Genomic DNA, 12,440 nt, shown 5'->3' on the forward strand with positions numbered 1-12,440 from the left:
TGGAAGTCATAGCAAAACACGTCGTTCAAAATTTCATTCCAATCGGATAAGAATTGCGCCCTATAGTGACTCAATAAGTCAAGAATCAAGATCGGTTTATATGGCAGCTATATCAAGTTACCATCCGATTTGAACCATACTAAATGCAGTTGTTGGATATCATAACAAAAAATGTCGTGCAAAATTTCATTCCTATGGGATAAGAATTGCGCCCTCTAGAGGCTTCAGAAGTCATGACCCAAGATCGGTTTATATGGCAGCTATATCAGATTATCATCCAATTTGAACCATACTTTGTACAGTTGTGGGATATCATAACAAAATACTTTATGCAGAATTTCATTCCAATCGGAGAAGAATTGCGCCCTCTAGTGGCTCAAGAAGTCAAGACCCAAGATCGGTTTATATGGCAGCTATATCAAAACATGAACCGATATGGCCCATTTACAATACCAGCCGACCTACACTAATAAGAAGTATTTGTGCAAAATTTCAAGCGGCTAGCTTTACTCCTTCGGAAGTTAGCGTGATTTCGACAGACAGACGGACGGACATGGCTAGATCGACATAAAATGTCGCGACGATCAAGAATATATATACTTTATGGGGTCTCAGACGAATATTTCGAGTAGTTACAAACAGAATGACGAAATTAGTATACCCCCATCCTATGGTGGAGGGTATAAAAATCTCATACAAAATTTCAGCTAAATCGTATAAAAATTGCGCCCTCTAGTGGCTCAAGAAGTCAAGACACAAGATCGGTTCATATGGCAGCTATATCAGGTTAAGGTTCGATTTGAACTATTCTTAAAACGGTTGTTGGAAGTCATAACAAAACATGTCTTGCAAAATTTCAGCCAAATCGGATAGGAATTGCGCACTCTAAACGCTCAAGAAGTCAAGACCCCATATAGGTTTATATGACTGCTATACCAGGTTATGAACCGGTTTCAACCATACTCAGAACAGTTGTTGAAAGTCATAATAAAACATTTCACGCAAAATTTCAGCCAAATCGGATAAGAATTGTGCCCTTTAGCAGCTCAAGAAGTCAAGATCCCAGATCGGTTTATAAGGCAACTATATCAGGTTATGAATCGATTTGAACTATTCTTAAAACAGTTGTTGGAAGTGATAAAAAAACACGTCTTGCAAAATTTCAGTCAAATCGGGTAGGAATTGGGCACTCTAAACACTCAAGAAATAAAGACCTATATATATATATATATATATATATATAGATTTATATTATAGCTATATCAGGCTATGAACCGATTTCAACCAAATCGGATAAGAATTGTGCCCTCTAGCGGCTCAAGAAGTCAAGATCCCAGATCGGTTTATATGGCAGCTATATCAGAACGTCTACCGATATAGCCTATTTACAATCCCAACCGACCTACACTAATAAGAAGTATTTATGCCAAATTTCAAGCGGCTAGCTTTACTCCTTCAAAAGTTAGCGTGCTATCGACAGACGGACGTACAGACGGACGGACAGACGGACGGACGGACGGACAGACGGACGGACGGACAGACGGACGGACGGACAGACGGACGGACGGACAGACAGACAGACGGACGGACAGACGAACAAACGGACGGACGGACAGACGGACGGACGGACGGACAGACGGACGGACAGACGGACGGAGTGACAGACGGACGGACAGACGGACTGACAGACGAAAGGACAGACGGACGGACTGACGGACGGACATGGCTGGTTCGCCGAAGGGTCGAAAATGGATATTTCGATGTGTTGCAAACGGAATGACAAAATGAGTATACCCCCATCCTTCGGTGGTGGGTATAAACAATTGTATTGGGTTGCCCAAAAAGTAATTGCGGATTTTTTAAAAGAAGGTAAATGCATTTTTAATAAGACTTAGAATGAACTTTAATCAAATATACTTTTTTACACTTTTTTCTAAAGCAAGCTAAAAGTAACAGCTGATAACTGACAGAAGAATGAATGCAATTACAGGGTCACAAGCTGTGAAAAAATTTGTCAACGCCTACTATATGGGCAACCCAATAATATTAAAACTCAATACCTCTCTTTCAGTCAACTAGACTTTTTGGGGATGACAACGGTCTATGGCCTTTAACAATTTTAGTGAAATTTGAGATTTTTCTGATAATGAGTATTAAAATTAATGGGTGTGTGTGTGATTTTCCCTATTAAATGACTCCCACACCAGCGAAAGTACTCGGTTACCTAATTGAATATCCGGTTTGTTTTGGCTATGTACTCACATGGTGTGTTATTGCTTTTGTATGAAAATATACGATATAATTTCGCTACAATTAGGAATAGGATAACTCACCGGTATCATGAGAAATATTTTCCACATTGTGTGTGTGTTGGTTGGCAAAGTGGGTGTGTATTTTGAAAAATCTCTTCGTTAAATGGACCACATTTAAAACTAGTTTGTGCATAAAATCCTTCAGGGATATCATTTTGATTTTGTCCCAAAATAAGTCATGACATCATCATGCAAACTTATCAGTAAATGGAATTTTATATCAATTCTAAAACCTTGGAGTAAAGCTGTTGCACAATGGTACAGGGATTTATTGAAATGAAAAAGTATCACTGGGGGGTTAAATGAAATGCCATTTAGGTGCAAACGTCGAGTAAACCAATATGTTGACATCTATGATAAACAATAGCAGGTCTATGTAAAATTTTCGATATTCAAAATGTTAATTACCCAAGAGTCTAAAGGCTTTTCTATATATCACGTAAAATTTATTGCTTCTTGTTGTAGGTTTTTTTTTATTTTATGTGAATTTTTCCAATTACATATCTTTTAAAAGAGCATACGAGTTCTATTCGAATCAATATAAGGTTTTTAATAGGTGTGTCACTAAGCTTCACCTCTTTGTATAGATGTTTAAAATTGCCGAAGGCCACACAGTCTATTTCCTAGACAGATTCACTTAGACAATTTTAGTCCATTGTTACACCACAATAGCGAAATATCAGGCCTCTATTGACTATCGAACCCACAAAACCCCACCTTGTAATCCGAGCATTCTAACAGCTCGGCTAACGGGGCTACCAATATCTAAGATAACAAATTATAAAAAATTCTGGTGGGTATACAACCCTCGACACCTCTGATCATCCAAGCACTTTTATAACTTTGCTACCGTGGCGCTTTAATTTTTTGCCATAACTTACCTTTGCTTATATTTTTTATATATTTTCCCAGTTTACTTTCTATTGGTAAAATAGTTTTGACGCTTTTAACTAAAATTATTTCGTTTTCCTTTTTGTTTATTTTAAACATTCCCACGTCAAACAATTCGCTGTAGATTCTTGGCTCAATTCATAAAAAATGGCTTTGAAAAAGTAAAATTTACAGTAAATAATACCACAAAAACACACACACACACACACTTTTGACAACTAGCATTTAAGCCATGGCATTAACAACTGTAACTATGTGACTCTATGTGTTTGATATTTTTTTTTCTCATTAGCGATTTGCACATTGTAGTAGTTGTAAACCGTATTAATGCCATGCTACGGAAATGCCAGCCATGTATCCAAGGCAGCAGCACTAGCAACAACAACCACAACTGATGGTGGTCTTGCCAAGAAAATCCTCTGAAAAGTGCAATTGCAACAACCATCAGCAACAATGGCTTAATGTCAGAATTTAATTAAGGGTCTGTCATGATAAGCACCGCAGATAGAGACTCGGAGCTCAAAGCCATGGATAGCGGAATAATGTCAATTGCTGGCGAAATTTTATAGCCAACATGACAGTCTTACAGCCATTGTTTTATGAAGCCATTCGTGTATCTTCTTATTGTGTGTCACCTAATTAGCGGGCATTTTAACACCTCTACTTTCCCTGGTTTCATCATCCACTTAAAATGTGATTGAAAGCATTACAAATTAAGCTGGGAAAGACATTTCACAAACTGGTCATTTGTAATACCCACCACCGAAGGATGGGGGTATATTCATTTTGTCATTCCGTTTGCAACACATCGAAATATCCATTTCCGACCCTATAAAACACATAAATTCTTGATCAGCGTAAAAATCTAAGACGATCTAGCCATGTCCGTCCGTCTATATGTCGGTCTGTTGAAATCACGCTACTGTCTTTTAAAATAGAGATATTAAGTTGAAACTTTGCACAGGTTCTTTTTTTGTTCATAAGCTGGTTAAGTTCGAAGATGGGCTAAATCGGACTATATCTTGATATAGCCCCCATATAGACCAATCCGTCGATTTAAAGTCTTAGGCCCCTAAAAGGCGCATTTATTGTCCGATGTCCCCGAAATTTGGGAGAGTGTTAATCCCCTCAACATACTTCTGCAATATGGCACAGATCGGTCCAGATTTGAATATAGCTGCCATATAGGCCGATCAGCCGATTTAGGGTCTTAGGCCCATAAAAGCCACAGTTATTATCCGATTTTGCTGAAATTTGGGACAGTGAGTTGCGTTTGGCCCTTCGACATCCTTCATTAATTTGGCCAAGATTGGTCCTGATTTGAATATAGCTGCCACCTAGACCGATCTGCCGGCTTAGGGTCTTAGGGCCATAAAGCCACATTTATTATCCGATTTTGCTGAAACAGCTCACTTGGGACAGTGAGTTGTGTTAGGCCTTTCGGCATCATTCTTCAATTTGGCCCAGATCGGTCCAAATCAGTTCAGATTTGAATACAGCTGCCTTATAGACCGATATCTCGATTTAAAGTCTTATCCCAATAAAAGGCGCATTTATAACCCGATTTCACTGAAATTTGACACAGTGACTTATGTTAGGCTTTTCGAAATCCGTGTTCTATATGGTTCAGATCTGTTTATTTTTAGATATAGATCAAAATTTAGTTTTTTACAATTGAACAATGATTTGTACTTATTAGTATCTGGTCCAAATCGGAACATATATCGATTTAGCTGCTATGGGGTATAAGGTATGCATTTTTCGCCGGATTTTGACGAAAGCTGGTTTACATAAATACCCGAGGTGGTGGGTATCCAAAGTTCGGCACGGCCGAACTTAACGCCTTTTTACTTGTTTACGTTTCACCATAGAATATGGGTATATTAAGGACGTCATTTCTTTTGTAACTCATCGAAATAATGACCTGAGACCCAATAAAGTATAGTTTTATATATTCTTGATCGTTTTGACGGGCTACACCTACACCTTACGTCCAAACTTAAATTCGTAGACCAATAAAGATCATATGGGATTCATATAAAGGCACTTATATTGTTTAACTGTTAGTCAAGCGATATGCTATTTTCGTAGCATGGTATTTCACTAAAAGCTCTTTAATTGTCGAAAATAAATATTCCAAGAAAATTTTGTTCCACATAAAGTTAAAGAAGGCGCAGCGGAGTGGGCCCGGGTTAGCTAGTACATCTTATATATTTATATTGCCCGAAATCAATTGTAGGGTAGGTGTAGGGTATTATATAGTCGGCTTCGCCCGGATTTTGCCTTTCCTTACTGGTTTTAAATTAGAGATATTGAGCTGAAACTTTGCACAGATTCCTGTTTTGGCCGATATCTCGACATAAATTTTAAGGTATAAAATATTGTCTAGATCGGACAATATCTTTATAATTTAAGGTCTAAGGCCGCACGTATTACCCGATTTTGTTGAAATTTAGCACAGTTAGTTTGTTTAGTACTTACGATATAGAAATATCAAAATATGGTCCAGATGGGACAATATCTCGATACAGCCCATATATAGAGTGATTGGTGGATTGAAAGTCTAAGGTTAAGTTCGGCCCGGCCGGAATTAATACCGTTTTATTTTTTATACCCTTGACCATAGGATGGGGGTATACTAATTTTGTCATTCTGTTTGTAACTCCTCGAAATATTCGTCTAAAACCCCATACAGTCGAACCACCCGTCCGTCCGTCCGTCTGTTCTTCCATCCGCCCGTCTGTCCTTCCGTCCGTCCGTCTGTCTGTCTAAAGCACTCTAACTTTCGAAGGAGTAAAGCTATGCGCTTGAAATTTTGCACAATTACTTCTTATTAGTGTAGGTCGGTTGGGATTGTAAATGGGCCATATCAGTAGACGTTGTGATATAGCTGCCATATAAACCGATCTTGGATCTTGATTTCTTGAGCCACTAGAGGACGCAATTATTATCCGATTTGGCTGAAATTTTGCATGAGGTGTTTTGTTATGATTTCCAACAACTGTTTTGAGTATGGTTGAAATCGGTCCATAACCTGATATAGCTGCCATATAAACCGATCTGGAGTCTTGATTTCTTAAGCCACTATTATTATCCAATTTAGCTGAAATTTTGTACAACGGCCTCTCTCATGACCTTTAATATACGGGTCGAAAATGGCATGAATCGGTTTATAGCCTAATGCAGCTCCTCTATAAACTAATCTCCCTATTTTATTTCTTCAGCCCCATAAGTGCGCAATTCTTACAAGATTTTGCTGAAATTTTACACAATGACTTCTACTATGGTCTCCAATATTCTGTTCAATTATGGTTCGAAATGAACCATAACTTGATATTATTCCAATAACATAGCAATTCTTTTCTTTTATCCTTTGTTTGCCAAAAAAGAGATACCGCGGCAAGAGCTCGACGAATGCGATCCATGGTGGAGGATATATAAGATTCGGCCCGGCCGAACTTAGCACGCTTTTACTTGTTTCATTTTAAACTGACACTATAACCTACCCAACATGACTAAATGTACTCGTATGTATGTATAGAAAGAAATAGGACGGGGAAACTTGATGATTATTAAGCTTTACACGAAGCTCCATAATTAAAATATTTTGCTGAAGATATTAATTTATTAATACATAAAAAATACTGCACAGAATATCCCAGAATGTTTGTTTCCATATTTCTTTTAGATATCATTGATTGAGTTTTTTTGTCTTTCAACATGAACAAATTACACTCTTGATTAAATTTTGTTTCGCATATCAACTAAAAAAACAAACATCTATGAATTTTTCATTAAATTCGATATTGTTGTTTGTTTAACATTTTTATGCACATACATATAAACATTTGTACAAATCTAAACTTACATATTTCACACAAGTCACATATACATGCGTATATGTATAAGTGTCTGTACACACATGTATGTAGGTAATGCCGCACAGGGTATAAAGGTATCAGCGTTTGTATTGCTTTGCCTTAGAAAATTTCATTTTTATTCGCAATTTATGCGCTGTAAAATTTTTGCAATAAAATTCCATATTCATCTCGTATGAGTATTTTGACATTTTATTCCACCTTGCTGCCATCTCGAAACACATAGTCAATAAATTCATATAAATGTCCCCAAATAGAAAATATAACAGCTTAGTAATGTGGACGTGTGTGTGTACCTCTACGCCGAAGCTAGATGTATGTGCATATTGTCTAAAAGTGTATTTATGTGAACATTTATTGTATACATGACTCCACTCCACATACACATACAACTGCTCGAACAACCATACATCAATTGATGTCGATACTTTCCCCTGACTCTGGGTCTATTCTGCCACCAATCAAGCCAACATTCAAGGTGAGACTTATGGCTTGGCGCCTTCTGATATGCTTCATTAGTCACCTGTAAACATGTTTTGATATTTGTTTATGTATTCGCAAATCCAATTTTTCTCATTCTCATGTCATCGATGTCGCACTTGTGTCGCTCTCATTTGATGCAGTGCAGGTGGGTGTGTTTCGAGTGTCAGAGCTTAGCCTGATGTCATGTGAATTTGAGTATTCAAATACTCAGAAATGCTGTGATGACAGCAGCTGGCAATGAAACGATTTTGATTGCAACATGAGTTGGGACAACAGAAAGAGGTGTGCTTGTGAATGTGAAAGAAAGTCTGTGCTTGAATGTGTGCTTGCGTTTGGGTTAGTTTATGGGCGGTATTCATTGCAAACCTGGATCCCTAAAGAGTTGAATAGACATGAGGGTATCTCGTCATTGACCTTCGTTTTATTGAATATCAGAACACAAGCAAAGGAATTTCAAATTTCAGCAGAAAAGGATTCCAGAGGACTAATCTCCCTCTTCTCTTTTTTTTTTTTTGAACATAAAAGTCAAAGTGTGTTTGTAGATTGGTTGGCCATAGAACTTGAAACGGTTGAAGCTATTTTTATAAATCCTTCACAATATGTTGATGGAGGTTAGTGAATTGATACAGGCTATATAAATTGTTGCTATCGACAAGTACATGTAAAGGGTAGAAGCTCAAATAGTAGGGATTTGAGCTTGGAAATCTTGGCGTTCCAAGTCCTTGACAACTTCCAAAAGATGCACAGAGAACGTGTGTGCAACATGCAACACCCTTCCCTACAAAAGGAACACATGCATTAGAAAGGGAAAGGTATTGTGACAAGGCATGGAACTTGGTTCAGTTTCATACAAAACCCCTGAAAAGGTTTTGGGTTAGGTTTATGTGACGATCATGACAATATGGGACTCAAATGAAAGGTATTCGGGGGTAGATTACTAATATGCTCAGGAAGTAGGCATAGGCTTCATAATTTATTGATAACGGAAGGGGGAGAACCCTTCACCGTTACCCTAAAAACACTACCCAAAATCAGAAGTGGACCGAAAAGGGGACAATATGGGTATCAAATGAAAAGTATGCAAATATATACAAATTCATGTCAAAGTATAGGGGCCCAACCCACCCCCACAAAAACGACCAAAATGGGCACATTAGCCAATCACGGATATATGGAACACGGTTTGTTTGTTCCGTATAGACTGAAAAACGGTAGAACCGAGAAAATTTCGCATATTGTGTAGGTTGGTCTGGAAGGAAACATAGGCTATATAATTTTACGGTATCGGAAGGGGGACGGACAATCCCCCTTATGCCAAAAACACAACGTGAAATCAAAAGTGGACCGATCGAGACAATGTAGGTATCAAATGAAAGGTATTGAAGAGTAGAATACGCATATAGTACTAAAATTTGAGTCTAAGCACCCATTGGGCCCCAGCCCCAAAACTCCCCCAAACAGACATATTGGACGTTCATTTCAATATGGGGCCCAAATAAAAGTTATTCAGGAGTAGATTTCGAATCTGCCATAAAAAATCAGATCGAAGTGTATGGGGTCAGAAACGCCATTGGGCTCCTTATGACTATATAATACTTGGGTGAACCGATTCTCTTAAAATTGTCATGGATTGTGTACGTTTGTCTGGAAGCAAACATCGGCAATATAATTTTTAGATATCGGGTGGAGGCGGACCCTCCCCCTTATCCCAAAAACACCACCCATATCCGAAGTAGGTCCAATGGGCACAATAAGAATATCAAATGAAAGGTATTGGAGACCAGAAAACGAGTGTGGTATTAAAATTTGGATCCAAGCACCCAGCGACAAGTGTTTTGGGGTACTCCAAAAAGCACCCCCTAAACTGAACTTCATTTCCGTTGGGAATGAAGAACGAATTTGATATCTATTTTTAGTGCAAAGTGGCCGGTGGCCGCCCCAGCTCCGAAATACCCTTCAAACGGTTTATATTTACCGGCCATGGCAACAAGGGGCTCAAATTAAAGGGATTTGAAAGTGCAGCACGAATTTAGTAGCCATATTTGGAAGAATCCAGAAATCCAGAAGGGGCAAATTCTCACACATCAATGAGTGCTTTTCGATTCAAGTTTAAACTCAATGGTAAGCGACTTTTTTTTATAGCCGAGTCCGAATAGTGTCCCTCAGTGCGACACCTCTTGGGAGATAATTTTTTTAATGACCATGCATGGCATTGTACCTCGCAAATGTCGCCAACATTAAGAGGGAATAAATAACGACAGCGACATTTCGTTATTTCGCAAATGTCGCTGGATAAATAAGCGACATAGGCTACAATGGCACGAATTCTATTGGTTTGCCCAAAAAGTAATTGCGGATTTTTTAAAAGAAAGTAAATGCATTTTTAATAAAACTTAGAATGAACTTTAATCAAATATACTTGTTTTACACTTTTTTTCTAAAGCAAGCTAAAAGTAACAGCTGATAACTGATAGAAGAAAGAATGCAATTACAGAGTCATAAGCTGTGAAAAAATTTGTCAACGCCAACAATATGAAAAATCCGCAATTACTTTTTGGGCAACCCAATATATCCGCATTCAGGGCGAAGTGTTCCCATCTTAAAAAGATATTAGAGGGTTAAGGAAGGCGCAGCGGAGCGGGCCTAGTTCGGCTAGTAGCTCCCATATAAACCGATCTCCCGATTTGATTTTTGAACCCCTGGAAGACGCAATTTTCTTCCGATTTGGCTGAAATTTAGTACATGGTGTTCTGTTATGACTCCCAAAAACTGTGCCAAGTATGGTACAAATCGGTCAAGAACATGATATAGCTCCCACATAAACCGATCTCCCGATTTGACTTCTTGAGCCCTTACAAGCCGCAATTTTTATCCAGTTTGACTAGAATTTTGCATATAGTGTTCTGTTATGACTCTCAACAACTGCACCAAGTAGGGTCCAATTCGGTCTATAACTAGATATAGCTCCCATATTTTAGCAGAATCCATGGTGGTGGTTTCCCAAGATTCGGCCCGGCCGAACTTTGCACGCTTTTACTTATTACTTCCTAATGTCCTACAAACATTAGCCATTATCCCATTTTAGCTCAGATGTGGTTCGACCAAACTTCGTATCCGGGCAGAACTTATAGCGTTTTACTTGCTGTATTTTCCTCTGATTTCTAGTTGCATATTTATGTACTTCTCTATAGGCTTAAAAGCTATCTGTTAATCCATAATTAGTTCAAATAATTTTTAGTTTTCCACCAACACCATTTATGACGAGTCAACATGCACAAATTATCCTATCTGATAACCTACCACAAACATGTTGTTTCCTTTTCCTGTTTACTGCCAATAATTAACTTGCATGTGACACTATAAATTCCCCCAAAACATTGCCCCTAAATAAAAATCCCTACAATCCATATCGTTAAAAATTATTTGGTCCAATTTTCGGGGGGGTTTCATTTTAGTGAAACATTTTACGATCTCTCCTCATTTTTGGTCCTTTGGGACAAATGGGGATTTTTGCACCCAAATGGCATGCTCTGCTCTTCACCGTTGTTTCCACACACAAAACGAAAAACAAAACTTTTGGAGAGCAGAACGCAAAAAAAGAAACAAAACTGCTGCTGTAGAAAGAGATTTAAATAATGTCGTAATAAAACCCACATTTAAATGCTGTATTTTATGAAGTTCATTTTCAGAGTTTCTTACTTTTTTAATAGGGCTTATCATGGAGGAGCAGACATGTTGCTACTCAGGCAACAGGGACAGACATTTGCGGGGCAGAGAAAGTGGGGGAGAGAGAGAGAGAGTGAGACTCATAAAATAAGAAACATTTAAATTTGAAATTTTCATCGGCATTGCATGAATGGACACTTGAAGTATTTTGGGCACAGACACAAGTATTTGGCCAAGCCATGTGGGGGCCACACAGCAACCTACATTCGCATATCTGTAATGCTGATACGAGAGGTCATAACAATTTCTCAAATTGAGCCAACAAACAAATCACAAAATGATATCATCCAAGCCACATGCACACACACACACGCACACTGCCATAAGCACTGCTTGCCTCTAAACCGGGGGCCACAAATAGCCACTGGCCTTAACATGTATGTACGCATGTGTGTCTGTGTGTGTGTGGAGAGAGAGAGGAAAAAAATGAAACAAATATGAAACATTCCGTTTAGTGAATAGAAGGGGCGTTCATGCTGAAAGGGTGAAGAAAGTCCGTTTTGTTGCTTTTTTATTTGTGTGTTTGTTTCATTGAAAGTCATAAAGCCATAGACTAAAGCCAGCCAAGCAACAAAACATCCAACAAAATCCCTACGGCCTTAACCGCACTGACAAACCAATAACAAAATAGCATACGCACACACGCACCGTATGAAGTATTTTTTGTTTTCGTTTAGTAGTGCCAGTGTGAGCCATGTATTGAAGGAACACTTTTTTTTGATGTTTGTTTCCTTTTGCAGCCAAATATAGAAAAAAAAAACTATAAAAAACGATATGAGTTAAGCAGCAAGGACATGCAAGTGCCTTTTTGCCTTAAAGAAGAGAAACGACAAAATTGCGTATGTGTGCGTATATGCCTTTCTGACATTCAAAAGTTAACTATGGCCAGCATCAGTACCAGCACCAGCACTCAATTTGGCCTCCTGCTTTTTGGGTCTTATGAATTTATGTTGCAGATTTGCGAGTGGGTTTTATGAGGCATCGAGCTAAGGCCAAAGTAACTTCTGCGTCTTACTCAGTTACGCACGATATATTTTTGGGAGCTCTTCGTCTTTCATGCGCCTCGATGACCGTTAAGGCTTAAATCGGCATTTCGACTCGTATTTCATAGTTAAAAGCTTCCATGAGAATGGAACGCGGCGAAAAAAGA

At 38.4% G+C, this 12,440-nt stretch overlaps 1 protein-coding gene across 1 annotated transcript in view; it reads right to left on the reverse strand.

The window, feature by feature from the left end:
• LOC106094073 (neuroligin-4, Y-linked) overlaps window positions 1–12,440 on the reverse strand; it is a 368,403-nt gene that overhangs the window by 251,013 nt on the left and 104,950 nt on the right. The gene's annotated exons all lie outside the window — the stretch shown is intronic.

The sequence above is a fragment of the Stomoxys calcitrans genome, chromosome 2 (assembly GCF_963082655.1).
Source record: "Stomoxys calcitrans chromosome 2, idStoCalc2.1, whole genome shotgun sequence".
Lineage (NCBI taxonomy): Eukaryota > Metazoa > Arthropoda > Insecta > Diptera > Muscidae > Stomoxys > Stomoxys calcitrans.